Consider the following 9,801-nt stretch of genomic DNA (forward strand, 5'->3'; position numbering starts at 1 on the left):
CCTAGTAGGTTAGGGACCTACTCTGCAGAGGTTACCTGGATATGTTGGGTAGGCCCATAACCTTGGCCATGATTAATACTAAAAATCTCTATTGACTGCAAAATTTTAATGCATTTATATATTATCAATACTTTGGAGTTGTGCATCTGAGATTTGTCTGTTTCTGTGCCTGAAATATAACTATATCTGGTTTGATGAGACATGCTACATACAAATGATTGGGGCCACCATGGGGACTAGGTTTGCCCCGAGTTATATGAACCTGTTCATGAGTAGTGGTAGGAAGTGAACAATTGGGGTGAGCATAGCTTTGGGGCAAACCTGATCCTCTGGTGAAGAAATATCGACGATGTGCTTTTTATATGGCATAGGAAGGAAGAAAAACTCCTAGAATTTTTTAAACACACCAACAACAACAACTATAACCTAGTATTTACAACAGACTATATCTGGAAATCAGTTAATTTCTTGGACTTAACCATCTTTATAGAAGGACAAAAAATATACACTAAGACCTATCAGAAGAGTGTAGAAGCTACATTTTCCCCACAAGTGGACACCATCCAAATTGGTTTACAGAGTGTTACATTAGGACAATTCAAATGTATAAAATGCAATTGCACAAAGGTAGAAGACTATATAACACAAGCAAACAAACTGAAACAGGAATTTCTGGAGAAGAGTTATGAAGAACACAGCCTAGACAATGACTTTCACAAGGCCCTTAAAACAGAGAGGACCTCCTAACCTACAAGGATAAAAAAGGTGAAAGTAACAATTTCAAAACCATCTTCATCACCCAGTTTAATCAAAATAACAAAAAAATAGAATGAATATTAAACAAACACTGGCACATCCTCTTTGAGGTCGAGACACTTTCAGACATACTACCCACGAGACCGAAGGTAGTCTACAGAAAGCCAACAGATCTGACATCAAAATTAACACAGCCATTTAAACAAAAAAGAGACGAGACAGACAGCCATGATGAATTCTCAGTTGAACAAAGGTTTCCACTACTGCTGTAACTGTAATCTGTGTAAGACACGCACAATAACAATGAAAAGAGTCACGTTGGTTACTTCAAAGGTAACCAATACGACATATGATATTCAGGAACACATCACGTGCCATGGTACAGGGGTCATATACCTCATTTAATGTCCATGCAAATGACAATATATAGGACGAACTACGAGAGCACTTAAAACACGTATATGAGATCACATCAGGAAATTGAAGAAAGGGTTATAGATGCACCCTCTCTCCAATCACTTCAAAGAGAAACATGGACAGAACCCTGCAGGTTTAGCATATATAGGGATCAAGCAAGTTGCCAAAAATTGGAGGGGTGGAGACTTTGAAAGAAAAATCAATAAAGAAGAGCTCAAATGGATATATACATTGAAAACATTTAAACCACAAGGGTTGAACACAGACAATGAAGTCAAAGCAGTCATCCCGGGTTAACTTATACCCATATACAGACCTTTCATACAAATGGTTGTTTCTGCATATATTTATTATAACTGTAGTCCATACAGACACATATACCCATAGAGTAGCATAATATCTCCATCTAGACACAGTCTTCATACCTGTGTATAACCTTTTATCTCCCTCATCATCACTCATAATATTCTGAGGTTGAGTACAACTAACCGAAAGGACAAGAAGATACTTTGGTTTGACACTATACCTAAGTGAAGGCATTTATACGTTATAGTTTGCGTACTCTCAGCACCATCCCTCCCCCCCTTTTTTATTGGTGCTTCATTTCACCATATCCTTCCCTTCCTTCTCCATTTGAATAACATATTGTGGTTTATGTACATTGGAAATTATCTCTATTTCTTCTTGAGTACTCCGCTTTAGCTATTAGGATACCTTTCACTGCCTCTTTTTTTATTTATGAAAGAGGAGCAATTGACAGCTCAAAGATCCTTTGTACCAAGTGGTGCTTTAGAAATTTCCACAGACATGAGTCACTATGATAGACAGCAACTCTGGACCAATCACACTAAAGTGACATCACACCTTTTGGGCATATAATGCCCGCATCCAAGATGGCCACTATCAACTCCCTGTAGCTGACAGCCTCCCTGTAACTACGGAGGTGCTGCCCAGCACAGCGGGGACTCACCAGGCACTCTCACCCACACTGGCCATGCCCCGATCAGCGCGGGTTCCTCCACTCCACTCTTCCGCCGGGACCACCTCCTGCGATGCCATCTCTCCTGCAAGACAGGGTGAGTACCCTGTCTCAGCTTCCTCCCCAGCTCCAGCTGGGCTCCCTCTCCGGCTCTGCCCCCCTGCGCCCGGCAGCATATCGCTGATCACTGGCTGCCCAGGTCACAGGAGGGCAGGCACTGGAGGGAGGGATCAGGAGACTGCCACTCAGCTGCTCCTAACAGCTGTTATATATCCTCCCTCTCACCGGATCCTCTTTTTGTGACAGGAACCAATTCACTCCCATCTATATTACTCCGCCCCCTTCTGCAACTATCACCAATGTCTGTGAAATGTATATTTGCAGCATGAAGCACTAAAGTCCACTGACATCATAGATATCTAACATGCACAGGGTACATACATTTCCACATATTAACATATTTACATCACATCACATATATCCCTACAGTATATTTAACATATACCTCATAAATGGCATTTTGCTGTAAATAGATGAATGAAAATATATACCTGTTTCAATTGTATATATGAATTATATTTATATGTAATAAATCTCAGTAACCATAACCAGGGTTACATATTTAACCCATGTAGTTGATTTGTTGAAGGGATATCAGGTATAGCCGTGCTAACTGTTACACACACTGGTATAAGGGGTTGAGCTTGGGCAGAGCGTGATGACATACTGCTCACCAGCCGGCTGAGTGCATGAAGTTGCTGGTAGCGGTGCAGGGATGCTGGAACAGTATTCCACTCATCAATAATACCGGGTGTCACTGAATCTAAGAGGGAGACTACTGTCTCCCACAGTGACACTCAAAACAATAACAAGATGGTGTTGTGCATGCACAAAACTTAAGTCAGTGGCCATCTTGGAATAGGGAATTAAGCTTCCCTGGAGGATCAACATGGAGTCTGCTCAATAGGGCTCTCCATTCTCAACACCTCCCCTCGCTACAAGCTGCTCAATGTTACACAAACATCGGTGGCCCACCACAATCACTATACACTGAGCGTTGCTGCTATATATGTTAATAGCGACAGGGGCAGATTGCGCCGCTGGGCCGGCCTCCTCTCTCCTCAGCAGCCCTTGTCACACACACTGACAGCCACGCTTGGGGCACGGTTCTAAATAAGAGCAGCAGTGGAGGCAAGGGCCAGAGATAAGAGTCTCTGGTCACGGTGACTGGCGGCAGTAGGGCAGTGCAGTCACTATTGCCAGCACAAGGCAGGGCACCATACATATCAGAGCTGAACTTACCACCAGGCTCAAAGTGGGCTGCTCATATCAGCCCTCCTCTTCCTGATGACCTGCTCCTCACCTGAGTCACTGCCATTTTTACAGGAGAAAAAAACACTGGTACCATGAGGGCACTGTTTGTATTGTGGGGTAATACAGGGGCACTATGCTCAGATGATGATCTGCACCTCGCATAGGGCTGGTGCAAGCTGAAATGGTCCAACTACTGGTGGCGCCTGAAGATACAAAAGCACCATTGCAGTGTCTGTAGACGCTAAGGGGTATATTTACTAAAGTGTGGGTTTTTAGAAGTGGATTTGTTGCCCATAGCAACCAATCATATTCTAGCGATCATCTTCTTGACGTTGCTTTATAAATAAGTAGAATCTGATTGGTTGCTGTGGGCAACTTCTAAAAACCTGCACTTTTCCCCTCCCGTCTGATCCCCTCCCCTTACCTTCTCCTTTCCTCTCTAACACTGCAGTTGCCGGGGGCCTGATGTCACACTCTAGTGACTGGCCCCAGCGCAAAAAACAGTTAAGAGTTGACCTGCGTACCCATTGGGCACTGGCTCGGCCCTGCTGTGTCGGCCAGGGGAAGTTACTCTCTGCACAAGGACTGGGTAAAATGTGAGTTCCTTGCTAACAGTATACTCCTAATTATTTTCTCTCTCTCTCTCTCTCTCTCTCTCTCTCTCTCTCTCTCTTCTTACCTTCCCCACTGATACTTTCCCTTCATGACCCTTCCAACCCAAATAACCCCCTTTACACCCTCCTACAGAGACCTCACTTACCTTCTGCCCCTACACTTCAACACCTGCCTCTCCCCATCACCCTCACCCTCTCCAGTTACCCAGTGCCTCTCACCCTCTACCATCACCCACTGCCTCTACCTGTCATCCTCTCGCTGTCATCCAATGCTTCTCCACATCACCCTCTGTCTCTTTCCATCACCCTCTGTCTCTCCCCGTCACCCTTTCTCTGGTCAAAACTCAGCTATATGACAGTCACGTTGGTTATATTGATTTGCAGACTGGCGTCTTATGACTGCAGTCCTAGGGAGGAACAACTTCTTCAAAGGTTCCCCATTGCAGAGAAAACACATATAGGTAAGGCAGACTCTCAAATGACTGGCCTGTACCTGCCAGGGGCCCGGTGATGGTGGTGGGGGGGCTAAAAAATTGTGTACCGGGCCCCATGATTTCTGTTGCCAGCCTTGACTCTTACACTGAAGTGTATACTCCAAAGTACTGACCTGGCCCCACAGCTCAGTCCTCCTCACCCAAGGAACTGTGGAAGGAGAGACATCATGACAGTGACAGGCAGGAATCCCGATGACATCCAGCGTGGCAGCATCAGCAGGTCCCCATTTACTGGCCTACATCCAGCAGCAGGTGTGTGCATATAAAATATAGAGCCTGAGGAGTGGGAGGGAGGGTTCAAAATGAGAGACAAAATAATATTTATATATATATTTATTTATTATAATTATCTTTTCTCCAAGGATGAGGTACTGCATACTACATTTGTATCCCGTATTAATTTACTGGCAACTGCATGAGCTAAAAGAGGCAGGGTGGGGAGAGAAATATCCTAAGTCATATCAGGAATTTTTTGTTGGGGGGGGAGGGCACCGATGCTCTTTCTCACACAGGGCACTAAAGTGTCTAGTTGTGGCTCTGTAAAAAAAATCAATGTTTCACCTGACTTTGGACTGGCCCTCCAAGTAGTCACATCAGCAAGAGTCATGATAGCATATACCATAAAACCAATCTCTTGACTCACAAACTCAAGACTGCAATCTCTTGACTCCCTCTAATGATTCTGGATGTTTTCCTTACTGGTGACCTTTAGATCTTGCAAAGTATTTTTTCCTTTTCTAGATTTCCATTCACACCAATTGGATCTTGACTTCGGTTCACGAATATTCAGAGGTTCACGAAATGCAATAATTGCTAATTCTTTATCATACCTCTTAGGTGGCTTGTCAATATTTGATCTTGCAGAAGATCTTTTCTGTGGCTGAACTTCCACGCTGGTGGCCTCTGGTTAAGGTATATCTCAAGCTGCTGGCATGTACAGTGACACATACTTATATATCTACTTCCAGCTTTCTATAAATTGTAAAATACACCAATATAACTTAGGGCACACAAATAAATCAATAATTTAACTCTCTATGATCACTTGTCAAAAAAGCAGCTGTAATTGGCGGCTGTTTAAAAGATATGTGGATATTCCAATTAGGGATGTGCGCCGGACCATTTTTTGCTGGATTTGGATTTGGCTCTGATTCGTCGTCCGAATTTGGATTTGCCAAACCTGCCATGACTGGCTTTGGATTTGGATTTGTAATTTTTTACAAAATTTGACAAAAACAAAGCTAAAATCACATAATTTGGCCTTTTTTTTGTTCCTATAGTATTATTAACTCAATAACATTAATTTCTAGTCATTTACAGTCAATTTAGACCACCTCACAGTAGTGCCCCATATACAGTGCCCCCAGTAGTGGTCCCCATATGCAGTGCTCCCAGTAGTAGTCCCTCCTATGTTGCATTGCCCCCAGTAGTAGTCCCCATTATGCTGCATTGACCAAAGTAGTAGTCCCCCTTATGCTGCATTGCCCCAGTAGTAGTCTCCCCATGCCACATTGCCCCCTGTAGTAGTCCCGCTTATGCTGCATTGCCCCAAGTAGTAGAACCCTTATGCTGCATTGCCCCCAGTATTAGTCCCACCTATGCTGCATTGCCCCCAGCAGTAGTCCCCCTTATGCTGCATTGCCCCCAGTAGTAGTCCCCATTATGCTGCATTGCCCCTTTAGTAATCCCCCTTATGCTACATTGCCCCCAGTAGCGGCCCCCCATATACCATGCCCACAGTAGCAGCCCCTTACACACACACACAAAGAAAAAAAAACTTACTTAAACAGATGGTGGCTGTGTGTTTGTTACAGGGCTGACCGCTCTCACTGCGGTCTGCCCTAGACTTGTGGAGCCCTGATGTCAGATCCTCTTGCGAGGATCTGACGTCAGAGGATGATGTTTGGATCCTCGTGAGGATCCGAGTCATGCGGGGAACACCCAAACAGCATTCAGATCCCCGATGTTCGGAGCAGTTTGAATTCCATTGAATTCGAAATGCTCATCCCTAATTCCAATTTAGTTGAAGTAAAAGATCTGTACTCCTGGTTTGCATATATGAATATAATAAAGTAGCTCATTGGGTAGGTTAGTTAGCTTTGCATTTATAATTCCTACACAGTCTTAGTTCTTTCAATAATGGTCAGCACTCACCTTTACTTCCCCTATTGTGCACCACTATTATCTCACCATGCTTATTCCAGATAGAATGCACCAGGATATAACCCTGGATGGGGACCAATAGCCGCGAGGTGTTTCTTTATATTCGGCAGTGGGGGAAGGAGTGTGCCACTGTCTGTGGTAGGTATAAATACTAGACGTAGCAGTAGGTTAGAACTTCCCAGAGCTTCCAAATAAGTCAGGAAGCATCCAATACTATGACTGTGTAGGAATTATAATTGCAAAGCTAACTAACCTACCCAAGGAGCTGCTTTATTATCATCATATACGCAAACCAGGAGTACAGATCCTTTCTTTCAAACATTAAGGTTTTATGGCCCTATTTCTAGGTCTGTTAAGTTTTGATGCATGGGGCAAATATAAGTAAGTGAACAACAGTGGCACCATCTACATTTTTAGAATAATAATGACCTGTAGTTCCAATGCAAAACCTGAACATGCTCAAATTGAGGATTTCATTCTCTAGACACACCGCTTTTGTTTGCAATGGACTTGACCCATATATAACAGCTCATCTAGAAACAAAAACAAACTTCTACATGTTCCAGTTTTACAGTATGTTCCAAAGTGGCAAAACTGATACTGATATTCATTCTTTTTGTTAAAGTAAGTTTATATCTCAGGCATAAATATCCAACAGTTAAAGATCCTGAGGATCAAAACCAACTGTAGCCATATTACTCAGTAAAATATTTAGCAATTTCCTCAAAATTCATTTAGCAGTGTTCAGAATATATTGTGTGTAACCACTGTATAAATCATGTATACAAAGATTTTCATTGCAAGTGTCTAGACTCTTGCTATGAGGGGCGTATCTACCCATTGGCTAGGATGGCACTCGCCAGGGGCACTGGCCAATGGGGGGCACCATCCGGGGGTGCCATCCGTGGCCAGTGGGTATAATCAAAACAGGGCCGCCTGTGGCTCGGCGGCTCCTCAGTGCAGCAGCAATAGCAGCAGCAGAGATGAGGTGCACATGACTTAAAGATGTCACGCGCGCCTTGTTAAAAAAAAAAAGCTTTATTTATTCTATGTACCAGGCAGCCACTGGCAAGTGATGGCAGCTGCATGGACCTTGACATCTAGGAACTTCCTAGATGTTAACATCCAGGCAGCCGCCTTCGCTTGCCGGCGGCTGCCTGGTAGGTACATAGAATGAATAAAGCTTCTTTTTTTTTTAACAAGGCGCGCGTGACATCATGACATCATGTGCGCCTCATCTCTGCTGCTGAGGAGCCGCAGGCTGAAGAAGTCTATAAGAATTTGTGGGCTGCGGGGGACTGGTGGCTGGATGGTGGGGGCCAGGGACTGGAGCCGGGGGCTGGATGCGGGGGGTCAGGGACTGGAGCAGGGGACTGGATCCGGGGGCCAGGGACTGGAGCAGGGGCTTGGATCTGGGGGGCCAGGGACTGTAGGCTAATGGCTGGGGAGACAGGAGAGTGATGGCTGGGGAGACAGAAGTGGGACTGGGGAGACAGGATGGGGATGCTGGGGAGACAAAAAGGGGGCTGCCTGAAGAAACAGAAGGGGGTGCTGGCTGATAATTCATGGGGGTTGGCTAGGGATACAGAAGAAGGGCTGGCTGTAGAGATGTTATAAGTACATAGTAATTATTCCAAAAATATGGGGGGGAGGGGGTGCCAGTCCATTACTTTGCCAGGGGCGCTCGGACCCTTAGATACACCCCTGCTTGCTATGAAAAAGATCTAGACTTTCCAGGGCTGTAATTGGTTCTAACATGGTCCTCACTAAATGCATTTTCAAAGGCTGAAAGTACAGTATGGACCTGCACAATGATTCTTTGAAGTCCATTCCCAAGAAGACATAAAGGAATGGGTTTAAGCAACTGTTGAAGGAAGCCAAACTGGCAGCTAGAGGACTTCCAATGAGAAAGACAGATTTCAATCCCTTGCTGTCCCAGTGGTGCATGATGATCTCCAGTATAGAAAAGATGTGATATGGAAACCAGCACAGAAAAAAAACAGCTATGACAGTGGCCATGACCCTAAAGGGCCGTCTGGACCACAAAAATTTACTTCTTCTCAATTTCAAAGCCATCAAAGAATAAAAAACTAGGATGAGCCCAAAAGGGAGCAAGAATCCAAAAAGAAAGTGCACAGTTATCATCACCTTATGCCTCATGGACCTGAGGGCTATGACCTCTAAGTCTTCAAAGTTACTTGAGAAGGCATAATTGTTATAGCATTGTGTCACGTTGGTCTCAGTATCTCTAATAGTTTCTCTAAATGCCATGTATGGTGAGCAGAGGCAAAAAGCAGCCAGCCAGATGGAAACCGCAATTATTGATGCCAGTTTGGGAGTCCTATGGTTTTGGGCCCACACAGGTCTCACTACAGAGACGCAGCGGTCAGCACTTATAATGGTCAGCAGGAAGACACTGGCAAACAAGTTGAGGAAACCCACCGTACTGTTGAATTTGCACAGTAGGACGCCAAAGTGCCAATCAAATCCAAGTGCTGTGTATGTAATATTTAAAGGTAAGAAAAAAGTAAAGTTGAAGTCTGCAATGGCAAGGTTTGAAAACCACACAGTATTGACGGTTCTCTTCATCCTAAAACTAGCAATCCAAATCACCAGGCCATTCCCGATTGTTCCCAGCAGAAAAGCTATGCTATAAATTATAATGGACAGATAATAGAGTGCGGTTTTCAGCTCTGAGGGTATCTCCTCTGTTGGTACATTTTCTTCCTCCTCCCATTGCAGTCCCATAGGGTTTGGTGAGTGTAGAGATGAGGTAGTGGTTTCCATGTCCTGAAACACATTGTGCACTAAGTATTAGTTTTTGCAGACAAGAAAAGAGAGAGACATTTACCTAATGTAGATCATAATTTGGGCCACACCACTACCATAAATGGCCTAAAAGTAATCATAGTAGTTAAAATATGTACAGTAAAACATAACAAAACAAAGGGTGATACAGTATACACTGCTGGTTCTTCTAAAGGGATGTATTTGGAATACCGGGGGTTCAGGATACCAGCGGTTGGAATCCCGGCACAGATTCTCCTGACAGCAGTCTGAATCC

General features: G+C 44.3%; 1 pseudogene; it reads right to left on the reverse strand.

Annotated features, from left to right (window-relative positions):
• Positions 1 to 8,448: 8,448 nt before the first annotated feature.
• On the reverse strand, positions 8,449 to 9,524 carry LOC148525484 (chemerin-like receptor 1; annotated as a pseudogene).
• Between the last annotated feature and the right edge of the window lie 277 nt (positions 9,525 to 9,801).

Source organism: Taudactylus pleione, unplaced genomic scaffold (genome assembly GCF_031769625.1).
Source record: "Taudactylus pleione unplaced genomic scaffold, aTauple2 ptg000108l, whole genome shotgun sequence".
Classification (NCBI taxonomy): Eukaryota; Metazoa; Chordata; class Amphibia; order Anura; family Myobatrachidae; genus Taudactylus; species Taudactylus pleione.